Raw genomic sequence first — 22,276 nt, forward strand, 5'->3', positions numbered from 1 at the left:
CAGAGAGTGTGGTGTTGAAATCTCCCACTATTATTGGGTATGGTGCAATGTGTGCTTTGAGCTTTAGAAAATTTTCTTATATGAATGTAGATGCCCTGGCATTTGGAGCATAGATGTTCAGAACTGAGAGGTCATCTTGATAGATCATACCGTTGATGAGTATGAAGTGTCCCTCCATATATTTTTTGATCACTTTAAGGTGAAAGTTGATTTTATTTGATATTAGAATGGCTATTCCAGCTTTTTTCTTAGGATCATTAGCTTGGAAAATTGTTTTCCAGCATTTTATTCTGAAGTAGTGTCTCTTTGTCACTGATGTAGGTTTTATGTATGCAATAAAACGTTGGGTCTTGTTTATATACTCAGTCTGATAGTCTATGTCTTTTTATTGGAGAATTGAGTCCATTGATATTAATAGATATTAAGGAAAAATAATTGTTCTTTCATGTTATTTTTGTTGTTAGAGTTGGAATTCTGTTCATGTGGCTATCTTCTTTTAGTTTTGTTGGAAGATTACTTTCTTGCTTTTACTAGGATGTACTTTCCCTTCTAGTGTTGGAGTTTTCCATTTACTATCCTTTAAAGGTCTGGATTTGTAGAAAGATATTGTGTAAATTTGGTTTTGTCATGGAATACTTTGGTTTCTCCATCTATGGTAATTGAGAGTTTTGCTGGGTATAGTAGCCTAGGCTGGCATTTGTGTTCTCTTAGGGTCTGTATGACATCAACTTAGGATATTGTGGCTTTCATATTCTCTGGGGAGAATTCTGGTGTAATTCTGATAGGTCTGCCCTTATATGTAATCTGACCTTTTTCCCTCACTGCTTTTAATATTCTGTCTTTGTTTTGTGCACTTCGTGTTTTGACTATTATGTGGTGGGAGGAATTTCTTTTTGAGTCCAAACTATTTGGAGTTCTATAGGCTTCTTTTGTGTTCATGAGCATCTCTTTCTTTAGGTTAGGGAAGTTCTCTTCTATAATTTTGTTGAAGATATTTACTGGCCCTTTACATTGAAAGTCTTCACTCTCTTCTATACCAGTTATCCTTAGGTTTGATCTTCTCATTGTGTCCTGGATTTCCTGGATGTTTTGGGTTAGGAACTTTCTACATTTTGCATTTTCTTTGACTGTTGTGTCAATGTTTTCTATGGTATCTTCTGCATCTGATATTCTCTCTTCTATCTTTTCTATTCTGTTGGTGATGCTTGAATCTATGGTTCCTGACTTCTTTCCTAGGATTTCTGTCTCCAGAGTTGTCTCTCTTTGTGATTTCTTAACTGTTTCTGCTTCCATTTCTAGGTCCTGGATGGTTTTGTTCAATTCCTTCACCTGTTAGGTTTTGCTTTCCTGTAATTCTTTAAGGGATTTTTGTGTTTCCTCTTTAAGGGCTTCTACTTGTTTACTTGTGTTCTCCTGTAATTCTTTAAGGGATTTTTGTGTTTCCTCTTTAAGGTCTTCTATTTGTGTACTTGTGTTCTCCTGTAATTCTTTAAGGGATTTTTGTGTTTCCTCTTTAAGAGTCTGTACCTGTTTACCTGTATTCTCCTGTATTTCTTTAAGGAAGTTATTCATGTGCTTCTTAAATTCCTCTATCACCATCATGAGATATGATTTTAGGTCCAAATCTTGCTTTTCTGGTGTTTTAGGGTATCCAGGACTTGCTTTGTTGGAAGTTTTAGGTTTTGATGATGCCAAGTAGTCTTGGTTTCTGTTGGTAAGATTCTTGTGTTTGCTTTTTGCCATCTGTTAATCTCTGGTGTTAGATGTTCTTGCTGTCTCTGGCTGGAGCTTGTTCCTCCTGTGGGTCTGTAAGCCTGTGTCAGCACTCCTGGGAGATCAGCTCTCCTCTGGTAAGACCTGTGTGCAGAGGGCTGTGGATCAGTAGTCCCTCCTGAATCCAGAGTAGCACACTCTGAAGACAGGCTCTCAGCTTGGAAGAGAGGTATAGAGAGGGCTGTGGATCTACTGTCTCTCCTGAATCCCTAAGTCAGAACACTCCCTGGAGACAAGCTCTCCGCTTGCATGGGGTGGGGGAAAAGGGGAAGGGGCAGAGAGAGCTGTGGATCTGCTATCCCTCCTAAATGTAGATGGAGGTAGAAAGAATCCTGTCCCAGCTGCCCTGCCACTTCTGAGCCCTGTGCCTCCAGGCTGGTCCCCCTTAGAAAGTCACCACAGAGAAAATGGGGATCTCATTGGAGTCCCTGGGTCAGAGCACTCCCTGGAGACAAGCTCTCAGCTTGCAGGGGCGGGGAAGGGGGAGCAAGGACTGTGGATCTGCTGTTCCTCCTAGGTATAGATGTAGGTAGATAGGATCCTGTCCCAGCTGCCCTGCCACTTCTGAGGCCTGTGCCTCCCAGATAGTCCCACCTTAGAAAGTCACCAGAGAGAAAATCCTGAAAGACCTTTTTTATGAAGATGTAAAAATGGAGCCTAATTTGCAATAAGACCACAGGATATTCAATACACCAAGGCAGTACAATATGAAAACTGCTAAAAATAGTTGATAGCACTGATTACCTGACTCACAACAATGGTACAATGGATAGCAGAACTATTCACATTTATTAGAACCCAAATGGTACCCTTACAATCTTAAAGGTTCAGAATTAGTTTAGAGTTGTATAGTTTGTTCCTTTCCTTTCTGGGTTTGGATTTATTGGTTATTTGATTTTTTATTGTTGTTATTTGATTTTGTTCTGTTTTGTTTGGGGATTTTTGTTTTTGTTCTTTCTCTGGTCTGGGTTTCCATGCTAGCCTTCATTTTTCCTTCTTGGGAAGACAATGTTTCTTCTGTGCCATTCTATTTTGGAAATTTATAACATTTTTAATTTTTTCAGTGAGATTCACAGTTAATGTATTGCCATGAGTCTCATAAAAGACTTTGGACTTTTGAATAATGTTGACAAAATTAAAACTTTGAATTCAATAACAGATGAAATGAATTGTAATTTGAGGGATGATCATGATCTTGTGAAGACTGAATACTTGAGTAGATTATTATGGTTGAAAAGTTATATATTTGAGTATCAATATGAAAAATGGTAGTTTATGATCACCTTAAACATCTTTGGCTGGATTTAGAAATCATTTAGGAGACACATCTCTGTGGGTGTCTATAAGATTGTTTCCAGAGAATTTTAACTGAAAAGAGAAAGCTGGCCATGAATGGTACCAACACAAATTCATAGGCTGTATGTGGTCTTGTGTGCTGAAACCTAATAGTGTTCTATCTTCCCTCTTCTCCACCCCCCCACCTGCTTTTTGACTGTAGATATAATTTAGCCAGCTGTCTTATACTCCTACCACCATGCTTTCCCATTTTCGAATGTAACCTTTTTATGTGAGGCCAAATAAAATATTATTTCCTTAAGTTGCTTCTGGAAGGCATTTTGTTTCAACATGAATAACTGACACAGCTCAAAAATTGGACAAAACAACATGTTAAATGCCATTATACATGTTTCAGTTAAAGCAGTCATATTCAGGAATCATTATTTCATGTTTGGTGAGAGTTAACCAAAGAGAAATTGGGATAGCATGAAATGTACTTATTATGTTTAGACAAAAATAGAACTATAAGGCTAGCTAGTTCACTGTGGAAATAATTGAGTAAACCTCATAATATGAATTATGCTTATATATATTCAAAATATAAATATCATTTTGTGTTAATTTTTTCAATTACTGTATTATTCTTTGGAAAATCAAAAAGATTATTTCAGTTTAATAAGAATAAAATAATTATCATGCTGATTTCAGTAAGTAATAATTTATTATTAAAGGATATCTTATATCCTTTAATATTTTTTATATTTCATATATTTTATTTTAATATATTTTAACTTTTAATATTATATATGTTATTTTATTATATACATTAGAAGTCAGAAAAATTGCATAAAAATTTAATGACATTTACCTAAAATTTCATTAAAATGCACACTTTTGAAATGCCAAGGTAAAGAGAATCCATATAGAGGCTTTTTTAATTTTTAGCCAGTATATCCTAATATCAGTAATAAATGCCACATAAATAATAGCACCAAAATTACAATTAAGTGGGTACAAAACTTCACAGAAATGGTAAAATTTTAAGAGAAAAACATCAAAAGCTCAGCAAAAAAGTCAAAGTTTAGCGGAACCAAATAATAACTGAATGAAAAAAAACGGCAAGTTAAATATTACAAGAAACTGATGTAGCATTTTAGCTTATCCATTAATACCCAGCATACCCTAAACCAAAGCCAGACAAGATATTAAAACAATTGTACATTTTTTTATTTTTATTGGTTATTTTATTTATTTACATTTCTTTTTATATTTCAAATGTTATCCTTTTTCCTGGTTCCCCACCACCACTGAAAACCCCCATCCCACCCCTCCTCCACCTGCTTCTATGAGGATTTTCCCCTACCCACCCACCCACTTCTGCCTCCCCATCTTCCAATTCCCCTACACTGGGCCATCCATCGAGCCTTCACAGAACCATGGGCCTCTCCTCCCATTGATGCCTGACAAGGCCATCCTCTGCTACATGGGTCCCTCCATGTGTACTCCTTGGTTGGTGGCTTAGTCCCTGTTCTTTGAGAACATCAACAATATAGATAAACCCTTAGCCAGACTAACCAGAGGGCACAGAGACAGTATCCAAATAATAAAGTCAGAAATGGAAAGGGAGACATAACAACGGAAACTGGAGAAATTAAAAAAAAAAATCATCAGATCCTACTACAATAGCCTATACTTGACAAAATTGGAAAATCTGGATGAAATGGACAATTTTCTAGACAAATAACAGATACCAAAGTTAAGTCAAGATAAACCATCTAAACAGTCCCATAACCCCTAAAGAAATAGAAGCAGTTATTAATAGTCTCCCAACCAAAAAAAGCCAAGGACCAGATGGGTTTAGTGGAGAATTCTATCAGACCTTCAAAGAAGACCTAATACCAATATTCTTTAAACTATTCCACAAAATACAAGGAACACTACCCAATTCATTCTAAGAAGCCACAATTACGCTTATACCTAAACCACATAAAAACCAAACAAAGAAAGAGAACTTCAGACCAATCTCCCTTATGAATATCAATGCAAAAATACTCAATAAAATTCTTGCAAATAGAATCCAAGAACATATCAAAATGATCATTCACCACGATCAAGTAGGCTTCATCCCAGGGATGCAGGAATGGTTCAATACCCCGAAATTCAATACATAAACAAACTCAAATGAAAAAAACCACATGATCATTTCATTAGATGCTGAAAAAGCATTTGACAAAATTCAACTTCCCTTCATGATAAAAGTCTTGGAAAGATCAGGAATTCAAGGCCTATACCTAAACATAGTAAAAGCAATATACAGCAAACCAGTAAGTAGCCAATAACAAACTAAATGAAGAGAACCTTGAAGCAATCCCACTAAAATCAGGGACTAGACAAGGCCGCCCTCTCTCTCCCTATCTATTCAATATAGTACTTGAAGTTCTAGCTAGAGCAATTAGACAACAAAAGGAGGTCAAAGGAATACAAATTGGAAAGGAAAAAGTCAAATTATCACTATTTGCAGATGATATGATAGTATACTTAAATGATCCCAAAATAAGAGAACTCCTAAACCTGATAAACAACTTCAGCAAAGTAGCTGGATATAAAATTAACTCAAGCAAATCAGTGGCCTTCCTCTACTCAATGGATAAACAGGCTGAGAAAGAAATTAGGGAAAGGACACCCTTTACAATAGTCACAAATAATATTATATACCTTGGTATGACTCTAACCAAGCAAGTGAAAGATCTGTATAACAATGACTTCATGCCTCTGAAGAAAGAAATTGAAGATCTCAGAAGATGGAAAGATTTCCCATGCTCATGGATTAGCAGGATTAATATAGTAAAAAAATGTGGCCATCTTGCTGAAAGCAATCTACAGATTCAATGCAATCTCCATCAAAATTCCAACTCAATTTATTTACATTTCAAATGTTATCCCCCTTTGGTTTCCTCTCCTCAAACTCCATCCCTTCCCCCTCCCCCTTTTCCTGCTTCTATGAAGGTGCTCCCACTCCCACCCTTCTACCCTAGCATTCCCCTACTCTGGGGCATCAAGCCTCCACAGGACCAAGGGTCTCCCCTCCCACTGATGCCAAATAAGTCAATCCTCTGATACATATGAAGCTGGAGACATGGGCCCCTCCATATCTACTCTTTGGTTGGTGGTTTGGTCCCTGGGAGCTTGGGAGCAGGGGGATCTGGTTGGTGGATAGTGTTGTTCTTCCTATGGGAATGTAAACCTTTTCAGTTCCTTCAGTCCTTGCCCTAACTCCTCCATTGAGGTTCCTGTGCTCAGCCTGATGGTTGGCTGTGATCATTCACATCTGTATTGATCAGGCTCTGTCAAGGCCTCTCAGGGGACAGGTATACCAGGCACCTGTCAGCAAGCCCTTCTTGGTATCAGCAATAGTGTCTGAATTTGGTGTGTGCATATGAAATGTATCCCCAGGTGGGGCAGCCTTTCCTTTAGTCTCTGCTCTACTCTTTGTCCCTGCATTTCCTTTAGACAGGAGCAATTCTGGGTTAATATTTCTGAGATGAGTGGGTGGCCCCATCTCACAACTGGGGGCCATGTCTATCCACTGGATATGGTTTCTACAGGTTCTCTCTCCTCTTTGTTGGGTATTTCAGCTAATGCCATTTCTGTTGGGTTCTGGGAACCTCTTGGGTCCCTGGCATCAGGGACTTTAGAGTGGCTACCCCCCCAAGTTCCCATCCCCCACAGCTACACATCTCCATTCAATTTCTTGACCCTTTGTACTTCTCCCCTCCCCCCAGCTCCTCCCACACCTGATCCTGTCCTTGTACCTAGTGAGTGGGATAGAAATGAGATTCCAGAAATAACTGGGGACATAAATTTATGGACTACTGACTTTTTTCCATAAGCGACACCAATAAAGATTATGCAACACCAGAAAAATGGTATCTTCATAAAACGATGCTAAATCAGCTAGATACACACAGAAAAAATAAATAAATTGAACTTGATCCTATTCTTACATCCTACATGAAATTAATTAAAATGTGTATCCAAATATAGTTGATGAAACTACAGACATATTAGGGGAAGCAAAAAGATTCTCAGATTTAGCAATGTACTCTTGAATATTGAACCCAAAACACAGTGAAAAACATAGTAATTTATCAACGTTTAAAACAATCATGAATCAAAAAACATATTTGAGGATATAAACATATCACATAAAATATTTAAAAATTATATATGTTTTTGGTGAATCGATTTCATGAAGAGTTATTGAAATTCGACAATCAAAAATACAAAGATACAATTAAAAATAAAAAAGTGCTTAAATATATATTTCTCCAAAGAAGATACATAAATAGGCAGTAAACACATTCAAAGCATGCTCACCAGTCATCATGGCTTCCAGGCATCTTAGACAACATGAAGAACTGTGCAGACTACCCTGGGTTTCCTTTGGAAGTAAAAAAAAAGAAAAATTGAAATTGGATAGAGGTTATGGGTATACAAAATAATAAATGTCACTACCTTTTCATTTAAAATGATGGTTTTGTAATATCAAGACATTAATAAAAATAAAAAATATTGTCAAATTTTATGTTAATTTCTAGCTACAATATAAGTTTTAATTTTTTATGAATAAAATATTTTAATGAGTTAACAAATATAATAAAATCTATTACATTTCCATGAGGTGTTAAAATTTCTTAAAAAATTTTTAGTTTAAAATTTGAGGTCTGGGGCAGCAGGTGCCCTGAGAAAGCCTTGGGCCCAAGCTCTGCAGTGAGTCCTACAACACCCAGAGGAAGCTCCACGTCCAGGTGCTCTAAGGCGCGCAGGATCAGAGGTGAGCAGGAACCAACATCTGTCTCAACACTGGGAGTAACTGGGATCAGTGGGACCAGGCACACAGGAACTCTGCGAGCCCAGTGACTCGGGTTCCTTTCAGTCTGTCTGGGCCGGCTGGTGCCCTAAGCAGACCTTGGGTGCAAACCATGCAGCCAGTCCCAAAACACCCAGAGGAAGCTTCACTCCAAAGTGCTCTAACAAGCCCAGGATCACAGGATCCCAGAATCACAGGATCACAGAAACAGCTTGACTCTGAGGAGCTCTGACACAACCAGGATCACAGGAAGGACAGGCTCCAGTCAGATTTAGCCAGGCCAGGTAGAACTAGAGATAACCAGATAGCAGAAGGCAAGGATAAGAATATAAGCAAGACAAAACAAGGTTACCTGGCATCATCAGAACCCAATACTCCCACAATAGCAAGTCCTGGACACACCATCACACCGGAAAAGCAAGATTCAGATATAAAATCACTTCTCATGATGATGAAACAGGATTTTAAGAAAGACATAAATAGCACCCTCAAAGAAATACAGGAGAACGCAGGTAAACAGCTAGAAGCCCTTCAAGAGAAAACACAAAAATCTCTTAAAGAACTACAGGAAAACACAATCAAATAGGTGAACAAAACCATCCAGAATCTAAAAATTAAAATAGAAACAAGGAAATCAGAAAGAGAGACAACCCTGGAGATAGAAAACCTAGGAAAAAAATCAGAAGCCATAGATGCAAACATCACCAACAGAATACAAGAGATAGAAGAGAGAATCTCAAGGGCAGAAGACACCATAGAAAACATTGACACAACAGTCAAAGAAAATGCAAAAAGCAAAAAGCTCCTAACCCAAAACGTCCAGGAAATCCAGGACAAATGAGAAGATCAAGCCTAAGGATAATAGGTATAGAAGAGAGAGAAAACTCCCAAGGTAATGGGCCAGTAAATATCTTCAATAAAATTATAGAAGAAAACTTCCCTATCCTAAAGAAAGAGATGCCCATGAACATAAAAGAAGCCTACAGAACTCCAAATAGACTGGAACAGAAAAGAAATTCCTCCTGTCACATAATAATAAAAATACCAAATGTACTAAACAAAGAAAGAATTTAAAAGCAGTAAGGGGAAAAGGTCAAGTAACATATAAAGGCAAGCCTACCAGAATTACACCAGACTTCTCACCAGAGACTATGAAAACTAGAAGATCCTGGTCAGATGTCATACAGACCCTAAGGGAACACAAATGACAGCCCAGGCTACTATACCCAGCAAAATTCTCAATTACCATAGATGGAGAAAACAAGATATTCCATGACAAAACCAAATTTATACAATATCATTCCACAAATCCAGCTCTACAAAGGATAATAGATGGAAAACATCAACATAAGGAGCAAAACTACACCCTAGAAGAAGCAAGAAAGTAATCGTTCAACAAATCCACACAAACCTAATTCCACCTTTTACAACAAAAACAACAGGAAGTAACAATTACTTTTTCTTAATATCTTAATATGAAAGTTAATATTACCAACATATCCTAATCAATTGAAATCCAAAAATTTGAGGAATTAGAAATTTGTTGATTGTCATCCAATGGTCTCTCTAATCTGGTAATTGGAGAAATAGGTCCAACATTATATAGTCTATATACACTGTCAGCTTGTATGTTTGCGACAGTGTCTTGCTGTGTAAAACATAAAGGTCTTGAAATCTTGCTTCTCCTATCTCAGCCTCTCTATTAGTAGTATTGTTTATTTCATACTATTACACTATACTATGGTTTTCAGAACAGCTTACATATTTCAAAAGTATTTATATACTCAAAAGAAACAGACAATTAGCCTGGGAGGTACCTGTAAGAGAACAACAAAGAGTGAGACAGAATGCTTTGCTTGATGTTTATAACTCTTGTATCAAGTTTGAAGAAGACTTTATAAGCTACTCTTTCTCTGAGATGAATGCTTCTCCAAATTATCACAGCCAATGAACCACATTCTTACCTTCACCTAATATCTGTGCCACCCTTCAGGCAGAACCATTGTTCATTGAAACAGTTGGTGAATGACTTTATGGATAGACCATCTTAATACACACACCATTTCTTAAATGAATGTAACCTGTTCTCTGTTGGCTGAGAATAAAGTCACTCACTCAAGTCAAATAGCTTTGGCCATAGCAGGAAGTCTTTATCCAAAAATCGTGCCTACAATTCAATCCTTGGTGCAGTAGAACTGTCAACACTCAGCTTAGCAATGATGGAGACAAAACCATTTGGTGATATGAGGGTCATTAAAATACAGCCTTATTACAATGAAGTCCAATGTCTAAAAATTTTTCTTATTTTTGGCTTGTACCACAGTAAAAGCCAAGATTTTAAGCTCAACTAAATATAAAATAAAGAAACAAATATTTATATTTATATTTATTATTATTATATTTATAAATATTATAATATAATATTTATATTTATATTTAAAATATTATATTTATTATTTATTATATTATTTAAATATAATAAATACTTATATTTATTATATTTATAAATATTATATATTTATGTTCATTTAAGAAAATACTAGTAGTGATGTATTATTTTGAAATACACAGTTAATATGTTTAGAGTTATTTAAAATTTATACTGAGAAAAACGTATGTATTTTCAGTATTGCTGTACACCAGCATCTACATAAGACTCTTAAACTGATTGTTGTTTTATATCAAACAACTTTTATAATACTCATTTTTATTGTTATAATATTTTATAAATTTTAAAGAATATGACAAAAAAATTGTAGGTATTGAAGGGGATCTCTGGGAGGAGTTAGGGTATAAAAGGGAAACAAGAATGTGATGCAATTCTATTTACTTAAAATATGTTTTTACAAAAAGACTTTATATATTCATGTTCATTTAAGAAAATGCTAATAGTGATGTATTATTTTTAAGTATACAGCTAATATGTTTGGAGTTATTTCAAATTTATATTGAGAAAAATGTATTTTCACTATTGCTGTAGACGAGCATCTACATAAGACTATTAAATTTATTGTTGTTTTATATCAAACAACTTTTATAATACTTATTTTTATTGTTATAATATTTTATAAATTCTAAGGAATACGACAAAAACAATATTGTAGGTATTGAAGGGGGTCTATGGGAGGATTGGTGGTACAAAAGGGGAACAAGAATATGATTCAATCCTATTTAATTAAAATGCTTTTAAATGTTAAAAAAATATGTTTTTAAATGTTAACAAATTCAGGTAAATTGAAATCATGTAACTTTTCTCATAATGCAATAAAAGTTAAAAGAAAAAAATAAAATAAAATTTGAAATATTTTTATCAGAATTGCCATATATTTTACTACCCTTTTCTGCTACTGAGGTAAATCCCTCTTCTTTTGGGGGGGTTATATTTTTTTATTTGTTTACATTTCAAATGTTGTCCTATTTCCCAGTCACCCTTCTAATGAGCCCCCCACCTTATCACCCCTTCCCTTCTGCTCTAAGAGGGTACTCTCACACCCACCCACTCACTCCCACCTCACCCTTCTAGCATCTCCCTTCCCTGGGCTATCAAGCCTCCACAGGAACAAGCCATCCCCTCCCCCTGTGGCCAGACAGGGCACTCTTCTGCTACATATGTAGCAGAGACCATGGAGTAGCCCATGTATGCTGTTTCGTTGGTGCCTCAGTCCCTGGGAGTTCGGAGGGGTCTGGTTAGTTGATACTGTTGTTCTTCCTTTGGGGTTGCAGGCCCCTTAGCTCTTTCAGTCCTTCCCCTAGTCCCTGGGTTCAGTCCAATGGTTGGCTGAAAGTATCTGCATCTGTCTCAGCCCTCTATTGGATGTAGGGTTGGTAAAGATCTTTTCCCAACCTGTTGGTTGCCATTTTGTCCTATAGGTTTCTGGAGGGGAAAACAGGAAACCTGAGCAGTGATTTAAATGTTTTACACATTGTACTGAGCCTCTCAAGGCCACATTAAAAACAAAAAAAGGGGGAAAAAAGAAATGAAAAGGAAGACATAACAACAGAAAATGAGGAAATTCAAAAAATAAATCATCAGATCCTAGCCTATACTCAACAAAACTGTAAAATCTAGATGAAATGGATGGTTTTCTAGACAGATACCACATACCAAAGTTAAATCAGGTGTATTCTTTTGTTGTAGGGTAAAATGTTCTATAGATATCTGTTAAATCCATTTAGTTCATAACTTCTGTTACTTTCACTGTGTCTCTGTTTAGTTCTTGTTTCTATGATCTGTCCATTGATGAGAGTGGGATGTTGAAGTCTCCCACTATTATTGTGTGAGGTTCAATATGTGTTTTAAGCTTTAGTAATGTTTTTCTTACAAATGTGGGTGCCTTTGCATTTGGGATGTAGATGTTCAGAACTTAGAGTTCATCTTGGTGGAGTTTTCCTTTGATGAATATAAAGTGTCCTTCCCCATCTATTTTGATAACTTTTGGTTGAAAGTGTATTTTACTGTACATTAAGTGTATTAGAATAGCTACTCCAGCTTGTTTCTTGCGACCATTTGCTTGGAAAGTTTTTTTCTACCCTTTTTCTCCATGGTAGTGTCTGTGTTTGTCATTAAGGTATGTTTCATGTATGCAGTAAAATACTGGGTCATGTTTATGTATTCAATCTGTTAGACTATGTCTTTTTATTGGGGAATTGAGTCCATTGATGTTGAGAAACATTAAAAACCAATGATTGTTTCTTACTGTTATTTTTGTTGTTAGAGGTGGTATTATATTTGTGTGGTTCTCTTTTGGGTTGGTTGTGAAATGATTAATTTCTTAGTTTTTCCCTCTTTTCATTGGAGTTTTCCTTTTATTATCCTCCATAGGGCTGTATTAGATGAAAGATATTATTTAAATTTGGTTTCATCATGGAATATCTTGGTTTACCCATCTATGGTGATTGAGAGTTTTGCTAGATATAGTAACCTGGGCTGGTATTTGTATTCTCTTAGGGTCTGGAAGACAATGTCCAAGATCTTCTGACTTTTAGAGTATCTGTTGAAAAGTATGGTGCAATCCTGATAGGTCTAACTTTATATGTTACTTGGCCTTTTCCCCTTACCACTTTTAATACTCTTTCTTTGTTCTGTGCATTTAGTGTTTTTGTTATTATGTAACAGGAGGAATTTCTTTTCTAGTCCAATCTATTTGCCATTATGGAGGCTTCTTGTAAGTTTATGGCCATCTCTTTCTTTAGTTAGGGAAGTTTTCTTCTATGATTTTGTTGAAGATGTTTTCTGGTCCTTTGAACTGGGAATCTTCACTCTCTTCTATCTCTATTATTCTTAAATTTGGACTTTTCATTGTGTCCTGAATTTCCTGGAGCTTTTTTTTTCTTTTTTTTTTTTTTATACCTTAAATGGGTAGAATTTTAATCATTTTGGCTATGATCATAGACTTGTTAAATAATTCTTTTTTTTAATTAGATATTTTCTTTATTTACATGTAAATTTCTCCATTCCCAGTTTCCCCTCCAAAAAACAAAGAAACAAACAAAAACAACAAAAACAAACCCCTGTTGCCTCCCCACTCCCCATGCCTGCCACCCCACCATCTCCCACTTATTGGCCCTGGCATTCCCCTACACTGGGGCACAGAACTTTCACAGGGCCGAGCTCCTCTCCTCCTATTGATGATCAAATTGCAATCCTCTACTATACACATGCTGCCAGAACAATCAGACCCCTCCATGTGCAGTCCTTGGTTGATGGTTGAGTCCCTGGGAGCTCTGAGGGTACTAGTTAGTTCATGTTGTTGTTCGTCCTGAGGGGCTGCTAACCCCTCAGCTCCTGGAGCTTTTTTTACTTTTTATTTTCTTTGATGGTTGTGGCAATATGTTCTATGGTACCTTCTGGACCTGAGATTCTCTCATCTATCTCTTATATTCTGTTGATGATGCTTGCATCTGTAACTCCTGATCTCTTTCCTAGGTTTTTCATGTCCAAAGTTTCCTCCCTCTGTGATTTCTTTATTGTTTCTATTTCCACTTTTAGATTCTGGACAGTTTTGTTCAATTCCTTCACCTATTTGATTGCATTTTCCTGTATTTCTTTAAGGGAGTTATTTATGTCCTCTGTAAGGTCCTCTATCATCTTCATAAGATGGGATTTTAGGTCAGAATCTTGCTTTTCAGGTATGCTAGAGTATCCAGGGCTTGCTGTTGTGGGAGAACTGGTTGCTGATGATGCCAAGTTGCATTGGTTTCTGTCGCTTATGTTCTTGTACTTTCTTCTCACTATCTGGTTATCTCTGGTGTAAACTGGCTTCCTGTGTCTGACTGGAACCTGTCCCTCCTGTGAGTCTGATTTGGATGGACCTCTTTGAGTTATATTGTCTTTGGGTATGGGAGGGGATCTGGAGCACCTGACCTGTGATCCTGGCTATGGCAGATCTCCTGGGAGTCAAGCTGTCTCTGGGGGTAGGGGGGGTGTGCGAGAGGGGAGTGCTGGAGCACCCTATCTGCCCCCTGGGGCCCAGTTTCATACTGAAGGAAGATGTGTCTCCCCAGCAGAGCAGTTAAGTTCTACATCCTCTGGGCCCTAAGGGTTTCCCAGTTAGGCCAGGTATTTTGGCAGAGAGGTCTTACCTGTGAGCCTGGCTGTGCAGGACCTCCTGGGAGTCAAGCTGTCTCACACTATCAGTTTTCTGAAAACACCTGTGAACCAGAAAATAAACACAATGACAGTCTATAGAAACAAATATAGTCTATATTTCAGTAACAGCTGTTTGTAATAAGTCAGCTATATCTGGATCCAAATTCTTTTTATTTTATTTTATTTTACTTTATTTTTATTTTTTAATGAATATTTTATTTATTTACATTTCAAACATTATCCCCTTTCCTGGTTTCCCCTCCAGAAAACCCCTATCCTATCCCCCCTTCCCCTGCTTCTATGAGAGTGTTCCTCCATCCACTCACTCCTGCCCTGGCATTCTCCTACACCGGGGCATCTAGTCTTCATAGCACCAAGGGCCTCTCCTCCCATTGATGCCCAACAAGACCGTCCTCTACTATGTATGTGGCTATAGCCATGGGCCACTCCATGTGTATTCTTTAGTTGGTGGTTTAGTCCCTGGTAGCTCTGGGGGTTCTGGTTGGTTGAAATTGTTGTTCTTCCTTAGAGAAAGGACTGAAGGAGCTGATAGATCCAAATTCTTAATTACTCTCAACTAGCTTCATGTGTCTTTAATAAGTTGAAGTCACAACATAATTTTATAAGGGAAAATAAACCACTATGGAAAAGTGGATGTTAAACTTCTTTACTGAACATAAAGATTCCTTGTCATAAATATGTTCACTAAAAATGGAGCATACAAGAAACCCAATTCAAGAATTCTGAACTGACAGATAAAGATGGCATCTCAAATTGTTGTTACTTTATCAAGATGACAATAACTTGTTAATGACCCTCATCAACAGAAAAAATTATCAAGAAAATACACTATATGAAATAGCACTTTAGCACAGTGTAAATGTTCCCATCCTGAAAGCACAAACATTCGGAGTTTTCAGTTTGGTCAAAGCTATAAAATGTCAATACATTATGTAATATTGTAAAGAAATGATAAGGATGCTTACCTGGTTTTTTAGCAATAAAACATCAACAATACTCTGATAATCAACATTATTAAAATACCGAATGGAGTCCTGGTAAAGAGGTATGTAAGGCATTATTATTCATGATAATCCTACAAGTTTTGATATGTTATATACAAAAATATTAAACAGCCAAAAAGAATAAATTCTCAAGGGATCCATTAAGCTCCCAATTCCATTCCTGACTTGTGTTATTAATTCAACAGGATCAAGAGTTAAAGTACTCACTTAAACTTGTAATAGTTCTGGCATTTTCTAAACACATCAGTGGCAATATACAAAGATTATACTTATGTTTTTCTGTGGTTTAGGCACTTTTAAGGTTTATTCTCATCATTCTATATTATAAACAAGCTGATAAAACTGTAATTTCTGCTAAAACATATTAATATTTAGTAACTCAAATTTAATTCAGCTCACATTGTTAATATTACCACAGTTTAGTAATGTTTTAGAACAGAAATATCTAATCTAACCACTCTATATTTAAACAACCAATCATATCTTTATCAATATCTTACTAAAAAATGAATCGTGCAATAAAGTATTTTTGTAATAGACATTTTGTCACGTTTATTTTCCTTGCTTTAGGTTAACTTTAAATCATTGGAGAATTTCTGAAAGCAAAAATTGCCTCACTAATGTGGAGCAAAATATGCCAAAGTTAAATATGAAAAGAAAGAACAAATATGATTCAGCTGCATCTGTGTCAATAGCAATGCTAGCAATTTTTAAGTGTCTAAAAATAATTATACATATTTTAGAATGGTAGAAAACAAAGCATATTTACAGACTTAATAGTCTGGAAGAGTAGATTTGTGCACATGTATAAATGAAAAAGTATGTATAGGTGCTTTGGACTCAAATTAATGCACAAATATCACCACAATTTCAATGAAAAGGTAATTATTTTATACCTTGCTTAACAAAGGTTATAATAAAAAGGTAAGTATACCACATCTTAGAACAAAAAGGAAGAGTCTGAACCTGAAACCAGACACAAGAGAGATTTATTGCAAATCTCACACCAGATACTGGTCCCATGGTGGATTCTGTTAAATCTTTAAATCTATGAAATGTTATATAAACATGACATTACAGAATTTCAAAATAAAACAGTGATACTATGGGGCTTTAAAATATGCATCTGCTCACTGTGAATTTAGGAACCAAATGTTTATAGAAGATCTATATGATGAGACTTAATTTGATTCAACACTACTTTCCCAAGTATACAATATCATACTTGTGAAAGAAATATGCAAATACTTAATGCTGAACCAAATTTGCAATAGGAAAATGAACATGTTATTAAAAGGTATCAGGCATGTTCAGTACAGTATGGCCATAGACTAATAATTTAAAATATCAATACCTATAAAATAATATTTAGTTTTTTCTTTTTTTATATTAGATATATTCTTTATTTACAGTTCAAATGATATCTCATTTACTGGTCTCCCCTCAGAAAAAAAACAAAAACAAAAACCTGTCCCCTCCCCCCTCCCCCTGCTCACCAACCCATCCTCTCCTGATTATTGGCCCTGGCATTACCCTCCACTGGGTCATAGAGCCTTCACAGGACCAAAGGCCTCTCTTCCTATTGATGACCGACTAGGCCACTCTCTGCTACATATGCAGCTGGAGCCATGAGTCCCACCATGTGTACTCTTTATACATGGTTGGTGGTTTAGTCCCTGAGAGCTCTAAGGGTACCAGTTAGTTCATATTGTTGCTCATCCTAAGGGGCTGCAAACCCTTCAGCTCCTTGGGTCCTTTCTCTAGCTCCTTCATTGGGGACCCTGTACTCAGTCCAATGGATGGCTGTGAGCCTCTACTTCTATATTAGTCAGGCACTGTCAGAGCCTCTCAGGAGACAGCTATATCAGGCTCCTTGTCAGCCAGCACTTGCTGGCATCCACAATAGTGTCTGGGTTTGATGATTGAATATGGGAAGGATTCCCAGGTGGAACAGTCTCTGGATTGTCCTTCCTTCAGTCTCTGCTCCATAGTTTGTCTCTGCAACTCCTTCCATGGGTATTTTGTGTTATGGATAGCCCTAGTATTGTATTTTGATGCTAATTCTCCTCTCCTGGAAAACACTGCAGGCAAGGAACAAATCAGGTATACAGTGCCTTGTGAACCTTCTCCCCACCTTAACTTTTCAAATAAAGGCTAAGGCCTATGATTGGGCAGAAGGAGGAAAGATAGAGCTGAAAAGTTTGGGGGAGAAGGACCCAAGGAGCTGAAGGATTTATAACCCCTTAGAGAGGATGACCTAGCCAGTCATCAAGGGGAGGAGACCCAGTGTAGGGGAATGTCAGGGCCAGGAAGCAGGAGAGAGTGGGTTGGTGAGCAGAGAGAATGGAGAGGAAATAGGGATTTTTTTTTTCAGAAGGGAAACCAGGAAAGGAGATATCATTTGAAATGTAAATAAAGAAAATATCTAATAAAATAAAAAATAAATAAATAAAAACTGGAGAGATCTTACACTAGCAACTTAACAGCACACCTGAGAGCTCTGGAACAGAAAGAAACAAACACACCCCAGAGGAGTAGATGGCAGAAAATAGTCAAACTCAGGGCTAAAATCAACCAAATAGAAACAAAGAGAACAATACAAAGAATAATAATAAAAAAAAAAAAAGCCAAAAGCTGGTTCTTTGAGAGAATCAAAGATAGAAAAAACCCTAGCCAAACTAACTAAAGGGCCAAGAAGCAGTATCCAAACTAACAAAATCAGAAATTAAAAGGGAGACATAATAACAGAAATGGAAGAAACTCAAAAAGTCATCAGATACTACTATAAAAGCCTATATTCAACAAAACTGGATAATCTAGATGAAATGAATGGTTTTCTAGACAGATTCCACATACCAAAGTTAAATCAAGAGCAGGTAAACTATCTAAACAGGCCCATAACCCCTAAAAAAATAGAAGAAGTCATTAAAAACATCCCAACCAAAAACCGGCCAGGGCTAGATGGATTTAGTGCAGAATTCTACCAGACCAAAACCTGATACCAATATTCCAAAAGCCCATACCTAAACATAAAAAAAAAAGCAGTTTACTGCAAACCAATAGACAATATCAAATTAAATGGAAACACACTTGAAGAAATACCACTGAGTGCTCACTTCAGCAGCACATATACTAAAATTGGAACGATACAGAGAAGATTAAAATGGCCCCGGCACAAGGATGACACACAAGTTCATGAAGTGTTCCATATTTTTATGAAGCCACAATTACTCTTATACCTAAACCACACAAAGAACTAACGAAGAAAGAAAACGTGAGAAAAATTTCCCTAATGAATATCAATGCAAAAATACTCAATAAAATTCTTGCAAACCAAATCAAATAACACATCAAAACGATCATCCACCATGATCAAGTAGGCTTCATCCCAGGGATGCAGGGATGGTTCAATATATGGAAATCCATCAACATAATTCACTACATAAACAAGCTCAAAGAAAAAAAACATATGATCATTTCATTAGATGCTGAGAAAGCATTTGTCAAAATCCAACACCCCTTCATGAGAAAAGTCTTGGAATGATAAGGAATTCAAGGTCCATACTTAAACATAGTAAAAGCAATATACAGCAAACCAGTAGCCAACATCAAACTAAATGGAGAGAAACTTGAGCAATCCCACTAAAATCAGGGACTAGACAAGGCTGCCCACTCTCTCCCCACCTATTCAATATTGTACTTGAAGTCCTAGCCAGAGCAATTAGACAATAAAAGTGGATCAAAGAGATAGGAATTTGAAAGGAAGAAGTCAAATTACCACTATTTGCTGATTATATGATAGTATACTTAAGTGACCCCAAAAATTCCACCAGAGAGCTCCTAAACCTGATAAACAACTTCAACAAAGTAGCCAGATATAAAATTAATTCAAGCAAATCAGAGGACTTCTTCTACACAGAGGATAAACAGACAGAGAAAGAAATTAGGGAAACAACACCCTTCACAATAGTTACAAATAATATAAAATACCTTGGTGTAACTCTAACTAAGCAAGTAAAAGATATGTTTGACAAGAATTTTAAGTCTCTTAAGAAGGAAATTGAAGAAGATCTCAGAAGATGGAAAGACCTCCCATGCTCGTGGATTGGCAGGATTAATATAGTAAAAATGGCCATATTACCGAAGGCAATCTACAGATTCAATGCAATCCCCATCAAAATTCCAACTCAATTCTTCACAGACTTAGAAAGAGCAATTTGCAAATTCATCTGGAACAACAAAAAACACAGGATAGCCAAAACTATTCTCTACAATAAAGGAACCTCTGGTGGAATCACAATCCTGGACCTTAAGCTGTACTACAGAGCAATTGTGATAAAAACTGCATGGTATTGGTACAGTGACAGGCAGGTAGATCAGTGGAACAGAATTGAAGACCCAGAAATGAACCCACACACTTATGGTCACTTGATCTTTGACAAAGGAGCTAAAACCATACAGTGGAAAAAAAGACAGCATTTTCAACAGATGGTGCTGGCTCAATTGGCAGTTAGCATGTAAAAAATGCAAATTGATCCATTCCTATCTCCTTGTAAAAGCTCAAGTCCAAGTGGATCAGGGACCTCCACATCAAACCAGATAAATTGAAACTAATAGAAAAAGAAGTGGGGAAGAACCTCGAGCAAATAGGCACAGGGGAAAATTTCCTGAACAGAAATCCAATAGCTTATGCTTTAAGATCAAGAATTGACAAATGGGACCTCATAAAGTTGCAAAGCTTCCGTAAGGCAAAAGACACTATCAATAGGACAAAATGGCAACCAACAAATTGGGGAAAGGTCTTTACCAATCCTATATCTGATAGAGGGCTAATATCCAATGTATACAAAGAACTCAAGAAGTTAGACTTCAGAGAACCAAATTACCCTATTAAAAAATGGGGTACAGAGCTAAACAAAGAATTCTCAACTGATGAATACTGAACGGCTGAGAAGCACCTAAAGAAATGTTCAACATCATTAATCATCAGGGAAATGCAAATCAAAACAACCCTGAGATTCCACCTCACACCAGTCAGATTGTCTAAGATAAAAATCTCAGGCGATAGCAGATGCTGGAGAGGTTTTGGAGAAAGAGGAACATTACTTCATTGCTGGTGGGATTGCGAGCTAGTATAACCACTCTGGAAATCAGTATGATGGTTCCTTCGGAAGTTGGGCATAGTTCTACCAGAGGACCCAGCTATACCACTCCTGGGCATATACCCAGAAGATGCTCCAACATGTAATAAGGACACAGGCGCCACCATGTTCATAGCAGTCTTATTTATAATAGCTAGAAACTGGAAACAACCCAGATGTCCCACAACAGAGGAATGGATACAGAAATTGTGGTACATTTACACAATGGAGTACTACTCAGGTATTAAAAACAATGAATTTATAAAATTCTTAGAGAAATGGATGGATCTGGAGAATATCATCCTGAGTGAAGTAGCCCAGTCACAAAAGAACACACATGGTAATGCACTCTCTGATAAGTGGTTATTAGCCCAGAAGTTCAGAATACAGGAAGAACAAACCATAAGAAACTCAAGAAGGAAGACCAAAATTTCATTCCTTCTTAAAAGGGGAACAAAATACCTATGGAAGGAGTTGCAAAGACTGACTATGGAGTAGAGACTGAAGGAAGGACAAGTCAGCCTGATATAGCTATCTCCTGAGAGGCTCTGACAGTACCTGACTAATTCAGATGTAGAGGCTAACAGCCATCCATTGAACTGAGTACAGGGTCCCCAATGGAGGAGTTAGAGAAAGGACCAAAGGAGCTGAAGGGTTTGCAGCCCCCTAGGATGAACAACAATATGAACTAGTACCCTCAGAGCTCCTAGGGACTCAACCACCAACCAAGGAGTATACATGGTAGGACTGATTGTTCTGGCAGCATATTTATAGTAGAGAATTGCAAAATCAATTATCAATGGGAGGAGAGGTCTTTGGTCCTGTGAAGGTTCTGTGCCCCAGTGTAGGGGAATGCCAGGGCCAATAAGTGGGAGAGGGTGGGGTGGCAAGCATGGGGAGGGGGGAGCCAACAGAGGTTTGTTCTTGTTGTTTTTGTTTGTTTGTTTGTTTGTCTGTTTCTGGGAGGGGAAACTGGGAAAAGAAAAATCATATGACATGTAAATAAAGAAAATATCTAATAAAAAAAAAAGAAATACCACTGAAATCAGGGACAAGACAAGGATGCCCACTCTCCCCATATCTATTCAATATAGTACTTGATGAGCTACCTAGAACAATAAGACAACAAAAAGAGATCTAGGGGATACAAATTGGCAAAGAAGAAATAAAGTTATCACTATTTGCAGATGATACAATAATATACATAAGCAACCCCAAAAATTCTACCAGAGCACTTTTCCAGCTGATTAACCACTTCAGCAAAGTGGCTTGATATAAAATTAACTCAAATAAACCAGTAGCCTTCCTTCATACAAATGATAAACAGGATGAGAAAGAAATTAGGGAAACAACTCCCTTCACAAGAGCCACAAATAATGTAAAATACCTTGGAGTAACTCTAACCAAACAAGTGAAAGACCTGTGTGACAATAACTTCAAGTCTCTTAAGAAAGAAATCAAAGAAGATCTCAGAAAATGGAGAGTTCTCTCATGCTCATTGATTGGCAGAACTAACATAGTAAGAATGGCCATCCCAGCCGGGCGGTGGTGGCGCACGCCTTTAATCCCAGCACTTGGGAGGCAGAGGCAGGTGGATTTC

General features: G+C 36.9%; 1 non-coding gene across 1 annotated transcript; it reads left to right on the forward strand.

The window, feature by feature from the left end:
• Positions 1-18,643: 18,643 nt before the first annotated feature.
• LOC116087834 lies at positions 18,644-18,750 on the forward strand. Its single transcript, XR_004117636.1, has one exon. It is a non-coding gene; the product is annotated as a U6 spliceosomal RNA (small nuclear RNA).
• Positions 18,751-22,276: the final 3,526 nt, after the last annotated feature.

This window comes from Mastomys coucha, unplaced genomic scaffold (genome assembly GCF_008632895.1).
Source record: "Mastomys coucha isolate ucsf_1 unplaced genomic scaffold, UCSF_Mcou_1 pScaffold13, whole genome shotgun sequence".
NCBI classification, from domain to species: Eukaryota; Metazoa; Chordata; class Mammalia; order Rodentia; family Muridae; genus Mastomys; species Mastomys coucha.